The sequence below is a fragment of the Brienomyrus brachyistius genome, chromosome 18 (genome assembly GCF_023856365.1).
Source record: "Brienomyrus brachyistius isolate T26 chromosome 18, BBRACH_0.4, whole genome shotgun sequence".
NCBI classification, from domain to species: domain Eukaryota; kingdom Metazoa; phylum Chordata; class Actinopteri; order Osteoglossiformes; family Mormyridae; genus Brienomyrus; species Brienomyrus brachyistius.
In genome coordinates, this window is record NC_064550.1 from 14,316,616 (window position 1) to 14,330,200 (window position 13,585).

Sequence of the window (13,585 nt, forward strand, 5' to 3'; positions counted from 1 at the left end):
AGCTTGCAAGCTGTGGAATGCCATCTTTCTACAACACTCCTCAAAAATCTGCAAGGATCTACACCCTTGCTGAACATGAGCTACTACCTACAGGAGCAACTTGACACATGATCATGTACAACTACTGAAGGTTATGTTATGGTGCCATAATATGAAACGTGTTTTTCATCCTACTGTGTGTTATTTTATACTAGAAGCAGCAAAATATCTATTCTACAACAGCTGAAAAAAATATATAATAAAAAATATTTTATTAATTTGTTATAATCATGTCAGCAGAGCTCACTTTTTTTAGTGGATTAGCATTTCTGCTAACTTTGAAAACTGTCGGCAGAACAATTAGCTTTCACTAACTGTAAATCCACTAACATTTTCACAGGTAAAATGAATAAATTTTAACGGTCAAAAACATTAATAAAAGTTAAAATCATACAGTACATATTTGTTCCTGTCTATTGTGAGTATGTCTGCAACAGTCTACATGCCATGCTGTTGACTGAGTACTTAAAAACACATGATGCAAGTGGTCGATAATTTTTCGGATTTAAGATAATCCAGCTAAGCAAGGTACGTTAATTGGGGCGGTGGGCTGAGCTACAGATCACTGCTGCGCTTTCTCTGCGTTTGCGGATTCCGTTGTCTTCGTGTTTCTTGCCCATGGTCAACCTTGTCGCCCAAACTAAGTCATACGCGGCTTAATTTGCCTACAAGGAGTGTTCGCAGCTACACATACTGTACAGTTTTTAGTTAAGACATTTTGAAAATACAAAATAAAATATAAACAGAATTTTTAAGCTATGGCACACATATTTATGCAGGTATGCCATTGTAAGGAAAGACTGAAATTAGCCTGGGCCAGACTGCCATGTTTTCAGCTAGGTAGCTATCTGGCCCAGGCTAATTTCAGTGTCATCAGAGTTTCATGCCTGCTGTGTACTATGCATTTCATATTTGCCTTACCCAAGATGAATAAGACCTCTGCATTCCATTTGGAAATATGGCTTCTTATTCAAATGACTGTGAACAATTGACCAAAGTGTCATGCAACCAGTTTACTGTTACAAATGAAAAATCATATTATGTCCAGGTAATTCCAACATTTTCAATACAGGAAGACTTTCTTATACGAAATAAATATATGTTCTATAGCTCAAACCATTTATTCATACGTTATTTTGTATTTCCAAAATGTCTTGTAAAAACTGCATCATGCACAAACATTCCCTTCTAGTGGTGCTGTAAATAAGAAGCTAACTTAAGCCGCGTGTGACTTTGCCGTTAGTTTGGGCGACAGGTTTGACCATGGCCAAGAAGCAGGAAGACAACGGAATCCGCAAACGCACTGAAAAAGTGCAACAGTGATCCATAGCTCCGCCCACAGCCCCAATTAACATATATTTGCATGTAGTGAACTTGAAAATAAAAAGGCAAAGTAGGAAATGAAAATTCTAATTGGAAAATGAAAAGTCAAAAATTGAATAAAATTTTTTATTTTTCAAATCTGCCTCATATATGAATGGAAAATTAAAATGCAAATGGTGCTATTTCATTTTCATTTTGCAGGATTATTGTGCTGAGACTTTGGAAACTAAATGGCAAAGTGGAGATTATACTTTCTTTTTTATCATTTTCATTTTATTTTCTGCAGAAAATACCTCCCATACCCAAGCAGCTTCACTGAGGGCAAAATATCAGCACGGGAAATTTGCAAGACAGGGCTTCTCTGACAAAAGGGTCATTGTTCAAAAGAAAATTAAATCAGCTTTTGTTAACTGTAAAATACAAACACCAAAGAGATTATACTGGAATCATTCGGGACCATATATTGAGGAGGTGCAGTAGAATGGCATTTGCCTAGGCAGAGATTTTAGCATGATTGTGCATTAAGAATTTTGATGACTTGTGGTATGAAAGTGTTACACAGTCTGGAAGAACCAGCACACATGCTTCAATACCATTAAGCAGAAGGCAAGAGAGAGAAAAGTCCATGTAGTGGGTGGAACTGGTCTTCCACAATATTTGTGGTTCTGCAAAGGCAGCGATTGAGGAAGATGTCCCTCTGAAAAAGCATGGACACCCCAATGACTTTCTCAGCTGCCCTCATTATCCGTTGCAGTGTGTTGCAGTCTGAAACCTTGCAGTTCCTGTACCAGACGGTTATGCAGATGGACAGCAGACTTTCAATAGTTCCCCAATACAAAGTGGTGAGGATTGGAGAGGGGAACCACAATCTCTTCAGTTTCTTTAAAGTGTAGATGCTGCCACAATCTCTTGGCAAAGGAGGCTGAATTGAGGGACCAAGTAAGGTTGTCTGTGATGTGGACACCCTGGAACTTGGTGCTTTTGACCCTCTCTACAGCAGTGCCATCAATAGTGAAAAGTGGGTATACAGTGTTTGTTTTCCTGAAGTCTATTATCATTTATTTTGTCTTATCAACATTAAGAGAAAGATTATTACACTTACACTAGGCAACAAGTCTTGCCATCTCTTCCATGTATGGTGAAGCGTCATTGTTGTCAATGTGACCCGCCACTGTCGTGTCATATGCAAATTTTATGGTATGATTGGAGCTTAAGTTTGCTGAGCATTCATGAGTGAGTATTGTAAAGAGCAGAGGGCTAAGGACTAAGGACTCAGCCCCGTGTCATTCCTGTGCTCGGTGTGATGGGGCCAGAGGTGTAGGTACTAATGCAGACTGACTGAGGCCTTTCTCACAGAAAGTCCAGGATCCAGTTAACAAGGGAGGTGTTCAGCCCCAACCTTTTCAATTTAGTAGACGGTTTCTGAGGAATTACAGTATTAAATGCTGAACTGAAATTGATGAACAGCATCCTTCCGTAAGAGTCTATTGTCTAGGTGGGTCAATGACAGGTGAAGTGCAATGGAAATGGCGTTGTTGATGGATAGGTTTGGGCGATAGGCAAACTGGAGAGGGTCCAAAGAGCTAGGAAAGGCAGCTTTGATGTGGCCCATGATGAGTATCTCATAGCACTCCATGATGACTGATATGAGTGCCAAAGGTGGTAATCATTTAGACAGGACACAGGTGATTTCTTGGGGACAGCTATTATTGTGGTGGTTTAAGGCATGCTGGGACAACTGCCTAACTCAGGGAGGTGTTAAACATATCGGTGAGGACGTCAGCCAGCTGATCTGCACAGACTTTAAGTAACCAGCCAGGTACTGTAGGGTTAGGGTTAGCAAACTGAGGCTAGGGTTAGGGTCAGAAAAAGTATGGGATTTTCAGGCATCAGTATGTGTTTTACGACAGAACTGCTGCGACATACTGTATGCTGTCAGGACTTGAAGCTTTGAGAGGGTTGACTCTGGATAGTGTTTCCCCTAACCATTATATTAGGGGGGTGCCCCGCCCCCCAATGGCACCTCCCACCACCCCTCAAAGGACAAGCTAATTTTATTTCTATGTAGCGCCAGATCACAACAGAAGTCATTTAAGGTTACCTTTCGTATAGAACAGGTCTATACATTGTCCTTTTATTAAACAAACTAAATAGCCTTCTGTTATTTATCTTATTTTCACAACAGCTTGTCATTACTGTCTCTACATGGTCGGCGTATAGAATCCTCCTCTGCTCTCTGCATCGCGCATGGCAGAGATAAGCCCCGGTGCACGTGCACAGACACATGCGCGCAAACACAGGTGAGCTCACTTCCACCAGCAGGCAGAGAGCGCGTGTCGGAAAATATGTCGCGTCAACCACCTGAAAAGCAGACAAAAATGAACAGGGTAATAAACAGGTTTCACAATGGGATTTTCTGCTTTAAACTATAACCTTTTTAAGCTACCAGCTATCACTTTTAAAGCCTAACAGTAGGGCTGAATGATTTATCAATTTAAAATCGAAATTGCGACTTAGGACATACAATACATTATACAGCATGGTTTAAAACTGTTGTAAGAATAGTTTTCCAAATTCACGCCATGCTTCTGCTGTGACAGTCATGCGCACCAATGAATAGTGGCCCGACATAATGGAGTATATGGCCACAAATAGCAAACACTTGAAACCCACCTCCTTTTAACCACCAGCAGTGACATACTTCAGCGTATCGTACGTTTTGGTTTTGTTAATGGGCAACTGCATTAGCATAAGCCAGCAGAACAACAATGAATGCGTGCTAATTCATGCAGCCGCTTACAGTGCTGGCTTAAAGCAATGCATTCACACCTAACCACAATTTGGCAAGACCAGTTCACCATAACATGGACTGTGGGGGGAAATGTAGAATTCGGAATAAGCCCCATTCAGGGACAAGTCTAGAAGAGGGATACTGGTTGTGTAATCTCACCCCCCCAAAATACGTTTGGACATTAATTCTCACCCTGGCAACCTTACAACGCCGGTCATTGGATCTAACAGCTATCGGCATCTGCACGTTTAGAAGAGCGGATTTTGTTCAGGAAGCAAAGAAACGACTTGACTACAGACCACATCTTTGTTCAAAGCATATACAATCTCAATTATAGGTGTATACATATGTCAATTGGGTTATTGTCCTTTTTTTCTTTGGCAAAATTATATGCTTAAAGGCGGCACTGCCGCGTATAATGGATTCCAAACCTGAACTGCCAAAATAGTCACCTTGAATATTTTGCTAATTTACTGTGTTATGCAGTCAAGTGAAGAGCAGTGACTTATTTTAAAGATTAAAGGCATAATCGCTTCTCTCAAAAAAGCTACAAATGAAGTGGGAAACATCGAAAAGTAATGTTTGAGAATGTTATCTTAGCGATGTAAGTGGATTTTAAGAAGTCTATACATTTCACACTCAGAAAAAGTGAAGAACACACCAGTTCTGCATTGAGCAGAAATATAACATACAGATATTTTATGGGTTCCACTGAAATAAAGATAGCTGATTACGAGAAAGATCTCGGTGTGTATGTTGATGCTTCCATGTCCCACTCTGGCCAGCGTGGGGAAGCAATAAAAAAGGGCAATAGGATGTTAGGTTACATCTCTAGGTGTGTGGAGTTTAAATCAAGGGAGGTGATGCTCCCATTATACAAATCCTTGGTAAGACCCCACCTAGAATATTGTGTGCAGGTTTGGTCACCATACCTTAAGAAGGACGTTGTTGCCTTGGAAAAGGTGCAATGTATGGCTACGAGAGTGATTCCTAGTCATAGAGGAAGGTGTTGTGAGGAGAGGTTAGCTGAGCTGAATCTGTTTAGCCTCGAGCAAAGGAGACTAAGGGGAGATGTGATCCAGGTATATAAGATTCTAACAGGTCTGGATGCTGTTCAGCCAAATGTCTATTTCAATATTAATTTAAATACTAGAGCATGTGGCCATAGGTGGAAATTGGTGGGAGAACATTTTAAACTGAATTTGAGAAAGCACTTCTTTACTCAGCATGCAGTTAGAGTATGGAATAGTCTTCCTGCTAGTGTAGCGCAAGCTAAAACCCTGGGTTCCTTTAAATCAGAGCTAGATAAGATTTTACCAACTCTGACCTATTAGTTAACTTCTCCCCAAACAAGCTTGATGGGCCAAATGGCCCCCTCTCGTTTGTACATTTCTTATGTTCTTAACATATGTACATCCCCTTCATAGCTTGGAGTTGACGAGCCCGTCCCAATGGAGGTGGCCATAATGACCCTCGTCAACTTTCCGACACCCTGCAAGAACGTGATTAAGCTCATCGACTGGTTTGTTGGAACCAATGAATATATCATGGTTTTGGAAAGGCCGGACCCATGCCTGGACCTTCACGAGTTCTGCAATACCAAAGGAGGATTCCTAACTGAGGAAGATGCTAAGCATGTGCTGGTGCAGGTTCTCCGTGCTTTGCGTCACTGTCAGGAGGCTAACGTCCTGCATCGTGACCTGAAGCCGGAGAACCTGTTAATCAAAACAGACACTCTGGACGTCATACTCATTGATTTTGGATGTGGAGACGTCTGGATGGATGACTCCTACAGGGAATTTGCAGGTCAGCAAGAGAGGCTAATTAAAAACCTGTCATTCTGGATTAGTAGCAGGTAGTGTTTAACCCAGTGTTCAACAAAACTAGACTTGTGATTAAACTCCCTGTAGGGAAGTTGCATTTGTATTCTTGGGTCCTAATCTGGCTTGCTTCAGGAAAAATACCCAGCTGTACGAAAAGGTTTGTGAGATTTTCACCTTGTTGTTTCAGGGACAAATGCCTACGCTCCCCCAGAGTGGTTCCGCAAACGGAAGTACAGAGCTGGCCCTGCCACGGTCTGGTCGGTGGGGGTCACGCTCTTTGAGATGGTGTGTGGCTACCTCCCCTTCCGCAGGAAGAGGGCACTCGTTTCTGGCCACTTAAAATTCCCAACATGGGTCTCTCCAAGTGAGCAGCTTACATTTTGCTCTTTGATTCGTGTTCCACGAGAGGAAATATTATTTTCCGACTAACTGTGCAACTCTCCCAATCTGTTCCTTGACAGACTGCCGGAATCTAATTGAACGGTGCCTTACGCTGAAAGTGGCAGATAGGCTGACGATGGAGGACATTGAGCTCCATCCCTGGTTGAAGTAGAGCTGACAGTGGGCTCATTGCAAAAATTACTCCTTGCCTCTAGAAAGGTATGCTGCTCTCTCACTTAATAATAAAAGATACAGATGATATAGCAGTTGCTTTGCATCAAGGTAGCTTGTAACCCTTGGGGATGGTTTATAAAGCAACCATTGTTGTACTTTACTTTAGAAACTTAACATGTCACCATTTGAGGCAAGGGAGAGGAAGTCACTGCTGAGTCTTGGGACAGGTAAGAGAAAACCGTCCTTGTGTCTCATTCATGTGCTCACCACAAAGGTCTTCATGATTTCTTTTGCTCTTGGAACCAGTGAACAATTCTATTTCCAACAACTATGGACAAAAATGCTCTGTGACTGAATGTTTTGCATAGGTTCCAATTCCTATTGTTTCCTAAACTGCATTCTTTTCTGTACATTCATGCTTTCTTTTGCAGAAGATTGATGTGATGTGAGCATTAAGATGGGAGGTGCAGACACAGCGCCAGCGAGACACAGAAAAGATGGCATGAACATGGCAGTGCTCTGTGACGCCAGGCATCTTAAATAATGCTGAGCTGTGCCTCAATAAAGATTCAATTATGCAGATGCTCTTTATATGTGTTTTTCATCTCTTTTGGTGTCTCTAACCATGGTTGCCTGAATATCCAAGTCATGTTATGATGATCTGACCTGAATTAAGACAAGGGCAGAGCAAATGGGGAAAACCAGACATCTTGGGGTGATGCATGCTGGGTACTTTATCTAGGATTGTATTTAATGATTGACGAGTCATGAATGAGTCTGGCATGTTTTATTAATTACAACTTTACTGAGCAGCACTACAACAGATACACTGATTTGCACAATAGTGGCTTTGTGTCTCCCTCAGACCCAAATTTATACTTGCTGCAAACACTTTCTCTCAGTCACTCATGCTTGTCCTGCATGTCTTAAGGGTTGTTTAAGGTAAAACTAATGCTACTGCAATTCTCATTTGGGCAGCATATGTCATCAAAATGTTTCTCAGCATAGTGTAGCATATTTGCTGCTCGGTTTTGAGCAGTAGGATGTTGCAGTTCTGCTCCAGCTCGTGGGAGTAGTTCTTCACTGGAAGCACACAGATATGACCAGAGTAGTACTTCCCTCTTGGACCTGTAGCAGACCATTAATGTAAATTACTTGTCAAATGCATTTTAGATCACTGAGGTAGGATATGCTACTAGCTTGCAAGCTGTGGAATGCCATCTTTCTACAACACTCCTCAAAAATCTGCAAGGATAAGAACATAAGAACATAAGAACTATAGAAACGAGAGGAGGCCATTCGGCCCATCAAGCTCGCTTGGGGAGAACTAAACTAATAGCTCAGAGTCGTTAAAATCTTATCTAGCTCTGATTTAAAGGAACCCAAGGATTCAGCTTGCACTACATTATCAGGAAGGCTATTCCATACTCTGACTACACGCTGTGTAAAGAAGTGCTTCCTTAAATCCAGCTTGAAATGTTCTCCCACTAATTTCCACCTATGGCCACGAGTTCGTGTATTTAAACTAATGCTGAAGTAACTATTTGGTTGAACAGCATCCAAACCTGTTAGAATCTTATATACCTGGATCATGTCCCCCCTCAATCTCCTTTGCTTGAGACTGAACAGATTTAGCTCAAGTAACCGTTCCTCGTATGACATTCCTCTAAGACCAGGAATCATTTTTGTGGCCCTACGCTGCACCTTTTCTAAGGCCACAATGTACTTTTTAAGATATGGTGACCAAACCTGCACACAATATTCTAGGTGAGGTCTCACCAAGGAATTGTATAATCTTAGCATTACCTCCCTTGACTTAAACTCCACACACCTGGAGATATACCCCAACATCCTATTGGCCTTTTTTATTGCTTCCCCACACTGGCGAGAATGGGACATGGAAGCATCAACATACACACCAAGGTCTTTCTCATGATCAGCTACCTTTATTTCAGTGACACCCATGAAATACCTGTACTTTATATTTCTGCTCCCTAGATGGAGTACCTTACATTTATCGACGTTAAATTTCATCTGCCAGGTATCGGCCCAGTCACTAATTAAATCAAGATCCCGCTGTAGCTGCTGAGCCACTAATTCAGTATCTGCTACACCACCCACCTTGGTGTCACCCTTGCTGAACATGAGCTACTACCTACAGGAGCATCTTGAGACATGATCAACTACTGAAGGTTATGTTATGGTGCCATAAAATGAAACGTGTTTTTCACCCTACTATGTGTTATTTTATACTAGAAGCAGCAAAATATCCATTCTACAACAGCGGAAAAAATATATAATAAAAAATATTTTATTTATTAGCATGTCTGCTAACTTTGAAAACTGTCAGCAGAAGAATTAGCTTTCACTAACTGTAAATCCACTAACATTTTCACAGGTAAAATGAATAAAGTTTAACGATGAAAAACATTAATAAAAGTACATATTTGTTCTTGTCTATTGTGAGTATGTCTGCAACAGTCTACATGCCACGCTGTTGACTGACTACTTAAAAACACATGCGAGCGGTCGATAATTTTTCGGATTTAAGATAGTTCAGCTAAGCAAGGTACGTTAATTGGGGCGGTGGGCTGAGCTACAGATCACTGCTGCGCTTTCTCTGCGTTTGCGGATTCCGTTGTCTTCGTGTTTCTTGCCCATGGTCAACCTTGTCGCCCAAACTAAGTCATACGCGGCTTAAATTGCCTACAAGGAGCGTTCGCAGCTACACATACTGTACAGTTTTTAGTTAAGACATTTTGAAAATACAAAATAAAATATAAACAGAATTTTTAAGCTATGGCACACATATTTATGCAGGTATGCCATTGTAAGGAAAGACTGAAATTAGCCTGGGCCAGACTGCCATGTTTTCAGCTAGGTAGCTATCTGGCCCAGGCTAATTTCAGTGTCATCAGAGTTTCATGCCTGCTGTGTACTATGCATTTCATATTTGCCTTACCCAAGATGAATAAGACCTCTGCATTCCATTTGGAAATATGGCTTCTTATTCAAATGACTGTGAACAATTGACCAAAGTGTCATGCAACCAGTTTGACTGAGACTGACTGAGGCCTTTCTCACAGAAAGTCCAGGATCCAGTTAACAAGGGAGGTGTTCAGCCCCAACCCTTTCAATTTAGTAGACGGTTTCTGAGGAATTACAGTATTAAATGCTGAACTGAAATTGTTGAACAGCACCCTTCCATCCATCCATCCATTTCCCAAACCGCTTATCCTACTGGGTCGCGGTGGGTCCGGAGCCTATCCCGAAAGCAATGGGCACAAGGTAGGGAACAACCCAGGATGGGGGGCCAGCCCATCACAGGGCACACTCACACACCATTCACTCACACATGCACACCTATGGGCAATTCAGCAACTCCAATTAGCCTCAGCATGTTTATGGACTGTGGGGGGAAACCGGAGTACCCGGAGGAAACCCCACGACGACATGGGGAGAACATGCAAACCCCACACACATGTAACCCAGGCGGAGACTCGAACCTGGGTCCCAGAGGTGTGAGGCAACAGTGCTAACCACTGCACCACCATGCCGCCCCGCGGCTACAAATTAAACATTAAAAACTTTAAAGAATGGTAATATAACTTGACCATAGTTTTTAGTTACATAAATATTTTAAGACGTAACATGAAAGTTTTTCAAAGTAAGATGTACAGATGTTTTAAGACGTAGCATGAAAGTTTTTCAAAGTAAGATGTACAGATGTTTTAAGATGTAAGATGTTTGGGGTGTTTTACAAAAACATTTTGTTATGTGTTTGCAGCCCAAACGTATTTTTAAAACGTACGAAGTTTTATGCATTCATTTTGTGAATTAGTTTTGAAATCTAATATGAAAATGGCTTTTATTTTACAAAAGCAAAGTTGTAAAAATATTGTAGGCTTTTTATCAAAGGAGATTTTGTTAATGTAACATGAAGTTTTTTTTTATTTTCAAAGTTGCACAAGTGTTTTAAAATGTATGATTTATACGTGTGTTGTATTTTTCAAGCTTGTACAAAAATGTTTATGTACATTTATCAAATGAGTTTTTAAAATGTACCATGACCGGGTGTTTTATTATTCAAAATAAAAGTTGTACATGTTTTGTTATATGTATGCAGCACGGTTGTGTTTTTAAAATGTACTAATTTTGTGGGGTGGTGGGAATAAAGCGTATTTAAAGGGGTACCTCTCATGGAATCTACCAATCTTAACCAGCTGACGAACCCTGAGCCACACGGGGACTGGAGGTTTTAACCGTGAGACTCGACACCTAGGCATTAGATCCTTATGTCAGCAATGGTCCCCATGCATGTACACAATGTAGGGTCAGGTCCAGAGAAAGCTGTAACTATGAGTGCACCTGGTTAACAGCATTTAATTTATAACAGTAGGAGCTAGTAAACTGCATTTAGCAGTCGCATTAAAACACGTTAAAGACTTTAAAGAATAAAGCCTTAGTTATTTTTTAATAAAGATGGCTTTTCAGTAAAAAGGTGACCCCCGAGGCCTATGCTTACAGCATCCGGGTGCCTGATTTGAGATGCTTACTGAGGACGCCATGTTAACACCGGTAACTGAGCTGCACCATGTGTCACACTTAATGAAACTTAGTCCTAATTCAACAGAACCAGTCGTCATCCACTTTGCAGTGAGATTTCTGAGCGAAAAGTGAGCGAAGTTTCGTTTTCTTACTTTACCACCTATCGGTTAGTAAGGGAAATGGAGGCAGTAATATGTCTGTAGTATGTTACTGAAAAACGTATTTATTAAAATAACTAAGACTTTATTCTGTCAAAGTTTTTAAAAATGTGTTTTGATGCATGTCACTAAATGCTCCTTAATAGTACCTAACCGGGGGTGCTCCCCCAGAGACAGTTGCTAGTCCATTCATTCTTTTAAAGACTACTGATTTCAATTTGGTGCCATATGCTTTTATCTTGTAGGCCGTAGGATAGCTCCATTTCTACCAGCTATAGGCCATGGTACGTCTGGGCTATTATGCTTAAATTCTTTATTAATTAGCGTTGGCTATGTGCTTTATAACACATTTCATACTTCTTTTACACGCGTTTACTTATTGTATACACACTTTAAAGTTCAGAAAACCACTTGCCTCAGCTGTTTTCAATAAAAGACAGTGGTGTGTGGGTATCGTGGCTGCACACACAAGCGCGACATGGAGAGAGCGAGCGAGTTATTTTAACAAGGATCGCCTCTTGTTATTCCTTGATTCTTGTTGTCGAAATGCTTAAGACGTTTTATTTTAAATAACACATTACCCGAAAAAGAGTCGTGGGCGCGCTGCGGTGGGACACGTGCACTCATAGTTACAGTTTTCTCTTTTAACCCATATCTGTACTTGTGCGCAGTCATATATGAAAAACAAAACTTCAAACAGGATTTACTGGGAGACAAAATGTCCAACTTGATGTATGGCCCAAGTTATTAGAGATGGCCCTCAAAAGTGCGGCCCCATACGCTGATGTAATGCAAATGCTTGCGTGAGGGAAAAACACATACACTGTCAAAACTACTGCCAAGCGTTTTTTATTGGACGACAGATCCTCCGCCTCCTCTCATTCTTTGCTCCAACTTTATCATTTTCTCCCAGAGTCTCATTCTCTCAGAGTTTCTCTCAGACTCGCGCAGTACCGCACCAGACACACAGCATCGCTCTCTCCGAGTCCTTTGCTGATTCTCCAAAGCCCGGGGACCTTACCACAGTACCGCACAGCATACGCTCAAGCTCCATCAGGTAACCCACCCCGCTCAGCCCCGGCGGCGCCCCGACAAAACCCCACTCTCCTCAATATAAAATTATAATTTTTTAAATAATAACATTCAAATAATACACACTCATAAGCACTCTCCTCAATATAAAATTATAATTTTAAAAATAATAAATAAAATAATTAAATAATTTTAAATAATAATTAATAAATCGCCCCGCCCCGCCCCCATGACCTTTATAACCTTTAGGTCATAAATCATTTTTGAAAGAAGCGGCATTCCATCTCTCTCTCATCCTAATCAATACAGACAATCCTTGGCTGGAGTAGAGCTGACCATTGGGATCATTGCAAAAAGTACTTTGTGCCTCTAGAAAGGTATGCTGCTCTCTCACTTAAAAATAAAATATACAGATGATATAGCAGTTGCTTTGCATCAAGGTAGCTTGTAACCCAAGGAGGTGGCCATAATGACACTCGTCAGCCTTCTGACGCCCTGCAAAAATGTCATTAAGCTCACTGACTGCTTTGTTGGGGTCAATGAGTATATCCTGGTTTTGAAAAGGCCGGACCCATGCCTGGATGTCCATGAATTTTGCAATACCCAAGGAGGATTCCTCACTGAAGAAGTTGCAAAGCATGTGCTGGTGCAGGTTCTCCATGCTTTGCGTCACTGCCAGGACTCCAATGTCCTGCATCGAGACCAGAAGCCGGAGAACCTCCTAGTCAATACAGACACTCTAGAGGTCACACTGATTGACTTTGGATGTGGAGATGTCTGGATGAACGACGCCTCCAGGGAATTTGCAGGTCAGCAAGAGAGGTTAATTAAAAGCCTGTCAAACTGGATTAGTAGCAGATAGTGTTTTAACCTAGTATTCAACAAAACTGGACTTGTGATTAAACTCCTTGTAGGGAAGTTGGATTTGTATTCTTGGGTCCTAACCTGACTTTCTTCAGTAAAAATACCCAGCTATACGAAAGGATTTGTGAGATATACACCTTGTTGTTTCAGGGACAAATGCCTACGCTCCCCAGAGTGGTTCCGGAAACGGAAATACAGAGCTAGCTCCGCCACGGTCTGGTCGGTGGGGGTGACTCTCTTTGAGCTGGTGTGCGGCTACCTCCCCTTCCGCAGCAAGAGGGCAATCGTTTTCGGCCACTTAAAATTCCCGCCATGGTTCTCTCCAAGTGAGCAGCTTACTTTTTGCTCCGTGACTCGAGTTCCACGAAAGGGAATATTATTTTCCGACTAACTGTGCAACTCTCCCAATCTGTTCTCTGACAGACTGCCGCAATCTAATAGAACAGTGCCTT

The 13,585-nt window shown here is 41.5% G+C and overlaps 1 protein-coding gene across 19 annotated transcripts in view; it reads left to right on the forward strand.

Annotated features, from left to right (window-relative positions):
• Positions 1–13,585, forward strand: part of LOC125713312 (serine/threonine-protein kinase pim-3-like) — a 104,404-nt gene that overhangs the window by 57,957 nt on the left and 32,862 nt on the right. For 7 of the 19 annotated variants that reach the window (XR_007383539.1, XR_007383543.1, XR_007383540.1 and 4 more), the window contains exons 7-9: positions 6,438–6,576; positions 6,698–6,758; positions 6,963–7,024. The exons of 10 other annotated variants lie outside the window; for them this stretch is intronic. The gene's annotated coding sequence lies outside the window, so the exon portion shown is untranslated. Of the gene's footprint in view, positions 1–6,437; positions 6,577–6,697; positions 6,759–6,962; positions 7,025–13,585 lie in introns of those variants that run through there. 2 more of the 19 variants (XR_007383542.1, XR_007383536.1) reach the window with 2 other exon arrangements.